The sequence below is a fragment of the Vigna umbellata genome, chromosome 1, assembly GCF_029865625.1.
Source record: "Vigna umbellata cultivar VRB3 chromosome 1, Vumbellata_1.0, whole genome shotgun sequence".
Classification (NCBI taxonomy): Eukaryota; Viridiplantae; Streptophyta; class Magnoliopsida; order Fabales; family Fabaceae; genus Vigna; species Vigna umbellata.
The window spans coordinates 84,346,203-84,356,410 of NC_142165.1; positions in this window are offsets into that span (position 1 = coordinate 84,346,203).

Genomic DNA, 10,208 nt, shown 5'->3' on the forward strand with positions numbered 1-10,208 from the left:
TTGAAACCAAACTGTTGTTTCATATTTTCCTGCATAAACTACAAGAGAGAATAATTATCAGCATAATATTTCTCCCCAAAAGGCACTAGTGACTTGACAAACACATATTTCTAATTTGTAATTTGTAATGGAACCAAAACCTTCAAACAGATCAGAACCATTTTCTGCTGAAGATTTCTGTGGTGAGAAAGTTGGAAGTATGAGTATAGCTACGAAAATTGAGGCAGCCAATCCAAATATGTGGAAATCATATGAAGATTTGGAGCATGATAATTTTTATGATTAAGCCTAGTTAATGCACATTATGAAAAGTCAAATTAAAATAATTGGTGATTGAGTCTGAAAGTGGGAGCATGACCACGTTTTAAGAATCTAAATACCCTAGCATAGTGCACTTTCCACTCTAATATCGTATTAATGTCCTTTTCTCAATAGAATTAACAAAATATAATTAAAATGTTTTTTATTTGTAATTAATTTTCCTGTCACTTCAATATTTTGCCACGTGGGCAATCACATTGATAAATCAAATATTTAGTCGGCAATAGCAATGTCATATTGAATAAAAAAAAGGTACAATCATTATATTTGGAAGTGTTTGTATAATACTCATAAACATTTGTTAATATAATTTAGTTAAAATGATAATATCATGAGTTAGTTTCTGCTCAAGTGTTATAAACAAAAAGTAGAAAAAATAATTTATTTATTTATCATCCATATAATCTACCTGTAAGTAAATCTATTCAATCTATTCATTTTAAAATAAAATAAAAGAATGAGTTGATTAAATACATTCATTTGATTTCATGGATGATCAATGATCCCTTTGTTATTACTTATAATTTAGTACGCTGTTTTATGAATACTTATAGAACCATTTTTCTTAATTAAGTATTTTTAAAATTTATCTTATAATTTTTTTCAATAATTTATAAAGTATTTCAAAAAGTAAAATGACATGAAAAAAAAAGATATATTTCAATAAAACATGAAACTTAATGTTAGGTAAAAGAATAATTCTTTCATATACGGTCTGCTAAGATTACTTCAAGAATAACTTTAAAATATTTCGTTACTTTACCTTATATTTTGGTGTAATCTAACCACTACATGTGAATCATGTTATAACTATATATATAAAGATAATTTCATTATTTTGTTTAAACAAATAAGATGTGCTAAGAAAGTTGGAAACATGATTATATCCACGAAAGTTTAAACCAACCATCCAATGGAGAATAATGGATTGGAAGCTTAATTATTATTATGATGATTAAGCTTTGTTAATGCACATAATAAAAATTCAAACTCAAATAATTAGTGAATAAGTTGAAAAGTGGGTGGATGGCCAATATGTTATAAGAATCTAAGTACGGAAGAATAGTACATTTTCCACTATAAATTACTTTTCAAAGATATATATATAGTTCATTGTATTCATTTCTTTTTATTAAATTTATTTCCAAAAATTTAGTGTTAAAAATGGTTTTGAACTTTTGTCACATCAGTTCAAAAGGATTATAAGAGCTATTTGTTTTTATAGTTTTAGTTTCCTAATAAAGAATGGAAGTTATAATAGAGGCTAAAAATAAATTATGTCAGATGTAATTTACTCAACCCGTGAATAAAAAGTGTAAAAATGTAAAATTATATAACTCTCTTAGAAATGAAACATACATGAAAAAAAAAATACTTTTTTAACCTTATAATTAATAAATAATAGAATACATATTTTTAATCAGTAATATAAATACATATTCTTAGTTTTATATTAATTAATTCCTGAAAATATGAAAAGAAAAACAATTGTCTTCACTTACCATCTTGATATCTTATCATTTTTTACTAAGAAAATTATCTAAATAAAAACAAACCATTTTTAAAGTGGAGAGTATAAAAGATACAGTATTTTAATTTTATCACAATCCATACTGCCAGAAAAAAAAAATTATCCTACGTGTTATCCACCAATGCACTGGAAAGAGGATAACAACAATTAAGACTGGATAAAACATTTTTATGAATTTGAAAGTACATTTTTTAATTTATTTTATATAAAATAAAGAATAAACTTCTGATTGGTTCCATTATTAAAATGTTAGTTTATTGTGTGAAAAGATTTCTATTTTGGTCCAGAATTTTTTTTTGGCGTCTCAATTGGATCTTTATTTGTGTAAAATTAAATCAAATAGGATATTTTCGTCAAATTAATTAGACTATGTTAAGTATTGTGTCACCTGGCATATTGACAGTGTTGTTTTGACACAAACGTGGGTGAATTCTATTATTTTAAATTTTGAATTAAAAAATAAAGTTAAAAGAGTAGAAATTCAATTACAGAAAAGGCAAAGTTGGCAAAGTTGAAAATTCAATTACAGAAAGCTTCATCCTCTTTGCAATTGCGATATAAAAATGGAAATGGAGAAATTTTGAGTTTTAGGATTCGTCACTCATTCACAAAATTGTTCAAGTAGAAGACGACGAAGACGATGAAGAGCACCGCCACCTCCACTTGCAACTCCGCCACCTTCTTCAACGAGATTTATGGAATGAGACATTAAACCTAAAATGTTTCAACCGAAATTTGAAAGTGATACATATGTTAAGGTTCTTCCATTTGACTCTCGCAGCTCCATCTTTGCTCCTCCGTCCAAAATGAAGGTAAAAGAAAGCATAAAAGAACTTTTATATTCTCAGGAATGTTGACTTTTTGCTGTTCACTTTTAAAATGTCACACATACAAGAAAACTCATCATCTGCAATATCCATGTAGCATTTTTTTTCAGATACTTCCAAAGCTTATTCCTCAGGATTATTTTGCTTCCTTATAATACTCACAAGTTCTATTCAGGATTTTTTTAGAACTTAGAAAATTTACGAAGAAAATATCTCAGAACGAAACTAACGTATCCATCATCATCTCAGTTAGATAATATCATATATGTTTTGGGATCTTTGATTCAAGTTTGTTGAGATATCATTATTAGAATTTAAGATATTGATTGAAGTATAAATAAACCATACCGATATTCCAACTCTAGATTCGTTGAAATAACATATTTAAGATTTAAGTCTAAAGTTTGGTTACAGTTTTATTTTTAAAAAGTATTACATTTTAGAAAAGCAAAAATGTATTCGTAAATTATGTTTGAAATTATTGGATCATGTTGTTGTAAAATAGTTTAAAGAAAGTCGTAGAATGTTCGTCGTTTAGTGTAATAACGGAAAAAACTTATGAAATGTGGATGGAATGAGTGAAAGGACATACAACCTCCCATCCCAACCATAAGACGAATGGACAGTGACTGAAAAGATAAATAACAAAAAACCGAAATAATTAGGAAGCAGATGCCATGAATGTTGGCAGAAAATGTTGGTGGGAATTTAGTTCATAGGTTGTCGAACACATGAAAGCAAAGAAGAAAGCATTGAATAATTTGGGATGGTTTGAGAGGGACCTGAATGGGAGGAGTTTGATGTATGTGAGTCTGGGACTGAATGTTAATGATGTTACGCATTCGTACGAATGAACCTCTTCAGAAATAATTGACATATAGTTACTCAGAGGGGCGTATATAGTATGATCGCTGTTCTATCCATCAAAACAAAAATTATATTCTTTTCACAAATTCCTAACACCTACACCACTCCTCTATCTTTTTACACCTTTTTATAAATTCATTTCAAATAATAACCTCATCAACAATTTTCTGAATTAGTTTAGAAGTTTTATTTTACTAATAATTAAAAAAAATGTGTACGTAAGATTGCTCGCCAGTATCTTTTTATTTAACTAGAAAAAGAAATATTATTTTCAATGATCGAACAAAAATATGTATACTTTTAGTTTAATGATTAAACTATGAAATAAACTTTTAATTTTAATGTAAAACATATTAAAAATCTCGACTAAAAATAAAATTAATTCAAAATATATATATATATATATATATATATATATATATATATATATATATATATATATATATATATGTAACATCCCAAAAATACAGTAAACACCATATAGTAGAATTAATTACATTTAATGATGAACAAATCAGTCTTAAAGAACGGAAACAACGTTTAGGCCGAACGGCCTTACGAAAAGTTAAATACCAAACCACGCTCGACCTAAGCGTACCCCAACCAACCAATTTACAAAACAAAGACATAAACTGGACCACCAATTTATATCAAAGTCGCTCCCAAAAATCAATTATAATGAAATATCTAGTCTAAACCTATAACCGAACGTCTACTGTTCGGACTTCACTTCAATTTCCACCAGGTTCGCGTCCTCCAAAACTCCTTCTTCTAGTGTTTCCTCAAGTAACGCCTCCCCATCTGCTCACATCCACACGGATGATCATCGCACAGACAGGACGGACATACAATCGACAACACAAGGAAAAGAACACAGGGTAAGCTTATTGAATTTAATTCAAGTAAAATACACATTTCATAAACATAACAATCATGTCGATACTTCACACCATATAATTTAACTCATTCAATTACTCAACCAATTCCTGATACTAGACTGACTGTCCGGACTGTATGAATCTTGTGTAGCTACTACGTTTCTTGCACCCGGGTGATGAGATAACTGAATTTCTCCTCAGCTGCCACCCGAGGTTAGTCCGTTCCGTCCAAAGTAACCCTAAGGACTAGGACCTCCTGCCGTTCCCACACATGATGTACCCCCTCTACGTGAGGACGAGTACTCACGGAACATCAGGATGAAACGTCGGCCAAGCTTTGTCCACATTCATACATTACAATTCACAACTTTCATTCTAGAGTCGTTCCTCCCTGGAACGCTCGTTCCAATTCTACAACCGTTTATTCATCACATATACTGTTCATCATTCATAATCTTTTAGTCCAAGTACATAAAATCACAAACGTTCAACCCTCTTTATAGCGGGGACAACCGTGAGGAACGAGACCGAAGAATTTACCCCGTTCCAAAACAAAGTAATACCCACTACCAGATAGATGGGCGACCTGTATTAACACGGGTGCTCGACACTGTCGGTCGACACCGATGAAGGATCTGTATTATCAAGGACGCTCGACACTGTTGGTCGACACAGATGAATGATCTGTATTATCAAGGACACTCGACACTGTTGGTCGACACAGATGAAGGATCTGCATTATCAAGGACGCTCGACATTGTTGGTCGACACAGATGAAGGATCTGCATTATCAAGGACGCTCGACATTGTTGGTCGACACAGATGAAGGATCTGCATTAGCAAGGACGCTCGACACTGTTGGTCGACACAGATGAAGGATCTGCATTATCAAGGAAGCTCGACACTGTTGGTCGACACAGATGAAGGATCTGCATTAGCAAGGACGCTCGACACTGTTGGTCGACACAGATGAAGGATCTGCATTATCAAGGAAGCTCGACACTGTTGGTCGACACAGATGAAGGATCTGCATTAGCAAGGACGCTCGACACTGTTGGTCGACACAGATGAAGGATCTGCATTATCAAGGAAGCTCGACACTGTTGGTCGACACAGATGAAGGATCTGTATTATCAAGGATTTTTCCAGAAAAGAGTAAGAGCGCTTGGTGTAAGACCGAGCACTACCCAATACGATTGCTATGTGTAAGATCGACACTGCTCATTATGAGCTCTAAGTAGAAGACCTACATAACTCATGCTCGACCAGAATTCTTCCCAAATGAAAGTATTCCAATTCAAAGAAATTTATTGGAACGCCAAACGGTCGAGAACCGTTTAATATCGGAAATATGTTATCATAAGGAAGTTGATATTCAAGTTTCACTTACGTTCACTACTTCTAAACATGTATATTTCCTATTCACACGTATCACCCATATCATACATTTCAACCAACCTATATCCTATTCATTCAGTACAGCAACGTTCGATCATGCATACTCGACCAATATACACCTCATACTTATGATCATATACCAACAATCAAATAACACCGTGCATACTTCATGCGACACACATAATGTTCATACAGTACAAGACAAACATACGAATTAAATTTAATAAGCTTCCCTTACCTGGATAGCAGTGTACGACTAATAGTATAACTTTCACACGTTCAACTACAGCTCTTCTATACTCGACAGTCACTTAAGTTCTTCCACTAAATCTAACCAAAGAGAAACTCAGAAACTCAGTTTATATCCTTGCATGCAACTGAAACAGAGTTCGTAGTAACTCCAGAACTAGGGTATGGTTTGAAAACTTACCGTTTACAGAATCTAAAAGGATTCGGATCAAAATGAAGCTCACTGCTGGACGATCGTTCCTACGGTTCTGAAATGGAATTCGGAGAAAAGCTTGGTGAGTTACAGTAGAAAGAAGTTTGGGAGTTCTAGAGAGAAGTTGGAGAAGATGAAGGGTTTGGGTTCTGAGGAAGAGGAAGAGTGCATGCAAAGAGTGATGCGGACTTCAGAAAACTCATTTTTTGTTTAAAAACCAACGTCCGTTCTCTTGCTGCCACTTGTCTTCCACTACTGGTTTAGGAACATTCCATCACGACACCTGACAGGAAGGCAGTGAGTCTGGAAATGCGTTTTTAATGCACGGCAGAAGGGTTTCTAGGCAATTAATGAGGATGAGACAGGGATTAATGGCGCTCGTTTTTCTAGGTTCTTACATTCTCCCTATCTACAAAATTTTCGTCCTCGAAAATTAAGACTTACCCGAGAATAAGTGAGGGTACAAATCCTTTATGGCACTCTCGACTTCCCACGTAGTGTCGCCCGTCTTTTCATTCCACACTACCTTCACCATTCGGACAGCTTTCCGCTTGTAATATCTGGTATTACTCTCTACAATGCGCACCGGCTGCATCTCCAATTTTCGGTCTGGACGCAGTTGAACGTCTTCCAACTCCAGTACGTGGGATGGGTTCGCTATGTATTTCCGAAGTTGGGAAACGTGGAAAACTGGGTGAATGTTCGACAGTTGAGGAGGCAATGCCAGCTCGTACGCTACTGGGCCAATCTTCCTTAGTATTTGATAGGGTCCGACGAACTTCGGGGATAATTTCTTTGATCGCATAGCTCTGCCGACTCCCGTGGTTGGATTCTGTCTAAGGAATACGTGATCGCCAGCTTGGAACTCCAACGGTCTTCTTCTCTTGTCGGCATAGGACTTCTGCCTGCTCCTCGACGTTTTCAACCTCTCCTGGATTAACTTTACTTTCTCTGTCGTCTGCTGGATAAGTTCGGGCCCAGTTAGCACGTTCTCTCCTTCCTGGAACCAACAGAGTGGCGTTCGACATCTTCTACCATAGAGAGCTTCAAACGGTGCCATTCCAATGCTAGCCTGAAAGATATTATTATACGTGAATTCCACCAGTGGCAAGACTTCATCCCAAACGCTTAAGTGATCTAGGACACACGTTCTCAGTAAGTCTTCAAGCGTCTGGATGGTCCTCTCCGATTGGCCGTCCGTCTGAGGGTGATAAGCTGAACTCATCTGCAACTTGCTTCCCAACTCACCTTGCAAGGATTGCCAAAACCGAGATGTGAACCTCGTGTCTCGGTCGGAAATGATGCTCGACGGCACTCCATGCAGACGAACAATTTCCTGAATGTAGAGTTTGGCCAGATTGGTCATCGACATCTTCAAGTTTACTGCCAGGAAATGGGCGCTCTTCGTCAGACGATCCACGATCACCCAAATTGAGTCATGATTTCTGATCGTACGTGGTAGGTGAGTCACGAAATCCATGGATATGCTATCCCACTTCCATTCGGGAATCTCCAGCTGCTGAAGTAATCCGCCAGGTCTTTGGTGTTCAGCCTTTGCACGTTGACAAGTTAAGCAGGATGCCACAAAACGAGCGACATCACTCTTCATTCCAGGCCACCAGAAAGACTTCCTAAGGTCTTGATACATTTTGGTCATGCCAGGATGCATGCTAAGACGACTATGATGCCCTTCCTCCAAGATAATCCTCTTCAGCTCGCCATCATTAGGTATGCACGTCCGACCCATGTAACGTAGCATGCCGTCCGTTCCAGTGTTGAAAAATCTAGTCTGATCAGTACCGAGTGCGCTTAAAATCTTCACCAACTCTTCATCCTCTCGTTGCTTGATCTTGATCCGGTCGAACACGTCACTTGCTATTCTGAGATTGCAGCATTTGATACTGTTCGGCTCCAATTCAAACTGCAATCTCAGATCTCTAAAGCTCTCCACCAGATTGAGTTCTCTCACCATCATAACTGAAATGTGAACAGATTTCCTGCTCAAGGCGTCTGCCACTACATTAGCCTTCCCTGGATGGTAGAGTAACTCAAACTCAGAATCCTTTAGAAACTCAAGCCACCTCCTCTGCCTCATGTTTAACTCCTTTTGTTCGAAGAGGTACTTGAGACTCTTGTGATCGCTGAACACTTGAAAGGTGGCTCCGTACAGATGATGTCTCCAAATCTTCAAAGCAAAGACGACCGCCGCCAGTTCCAGGTCGTGTGTCGGATAGTTTCTCTCGTGAATCTTCAATTGCCGAAAAGCGTACGCCACTGCTCGTCTCTCTTGCATCAACACACAACCCAACCCTTGATGCGAGGCATCACAGTAGACTTCAAACGGTTTGGCCGTGTCTGGAATGATTAATACTGGAGCGCTCGTCAACTTCTTCTTTAACTCCTGGAAGCTCGACTCACACTTATCAGTCCAAGCGAACGGGTGATCCTTGCGCGTTAGCTGCGTCAACGGTGCTACTATCTTAGAAAACCCTTCAATGAAACGCCTATAGTAGCCCGCGAGTCCCACGAAACTCCTCACTTCCGTGACCGAATGCGGACTCTCCCATTCTAACACCGCTCGCACCTTGGCTGGGTCGACTGATATACCTTCTGCCGAGACTACGTGCCCCAAAAACTGCACGCTCTCCATCCAAAAATCGCACTTAGATAACTTGGCGTACAACTCCTTTTCTCTTAATATGCCCAGTACCATCCTCAAATGTTCTTCGTGTTCTTCTATGCTCTTGGAGTAGACTAGGATGTCGTCAATGAACACCACCACAAACTTATCTAGATAAGGCTTGAATATCCGATTCATATATTCCATAAAAACTGCTGGGGCGTTCGTCACTCCGAACGGCATCACCACGTACTCATAATGTCCATAACGGGACCGAAAGGCCGTCTTCTGAATGTCCCCTTCCTTCACCCAAATCTGATGATAGCCCGAGCGTAAGTCAATCTTCGAAAATACGCGCGCACCCTGCAACTGATCCAGCAGGTCGTCAATCCGAGGTAGTGGGTACTTGTTTTTTATGGTCAGCTTGTTTAGTTGTCGGTAATCAATGCAGAGCCGAGAGCTGCCGTCTTTCTTCTTTACCAACAACACTGGCGCTCCCCACGGTGATACGCTCGGCCTAATAAATCTCTTGTCCATCAGATCTTCAATTTGCTGTTTGAGTTCGGCCAACTCAGCTGGCGCCATTCTATAAGGTTGAACCGAGATGGGTGCTGCTGTAGTCACCAAATCAATCGTGAATTCCACTTCACGCACGGGAGGCAATCCGGGCACCTCATCCGGAAAGACATCCGGGAATTCGTCCACAACCGATCGTTCTTTACTGTGCTTATTGTCGGACGATCGCTCAAAATTTCCTCCTCCTAACTCCCTGTCTTCGTGCGTCATGATAAGAAAACAACTAGCGCCCTCCATGATGTCTTCTTTCAGCTGCCCGAGCGTCACGGACAACTCTTCTTCATCTTCTTCAGGAAAAATTAACTCCTTAGCACCACAGTCTATGAGAATGTGATTGGTAGTCAGCCAATCCATTCCCAAAATTACTTCTAACTCCTTCAAAGGTAAACAGATCAAGTTCACCTTATAACTACGCCCCTCAACCACAATAGGACATCTAATGCATACGGTAGATGTCCTAAGCTCTCCAGCTGTTGGGGTTGATACCACCAAGTCGAACTGCATATCTCTCACAGCTATTCCCAGTTTTTCAACACACGCCTTCGAGATGAAGGAGTGAGTCGCCCCCGAATCATACAGTACACGACATGGCATTCCATACAGCAAGCATTCGCTAGTTATAAGATTACCTGAGCTTGCTGCCTCCGCGCCTGTTATAGCGTACACACGTCCGATTGCTTGAGCTCTGCCACCTCTCGGTTGATTTCTTCCAACATTTGGTGGCCTCATCACTGCTCGACCTCCAATA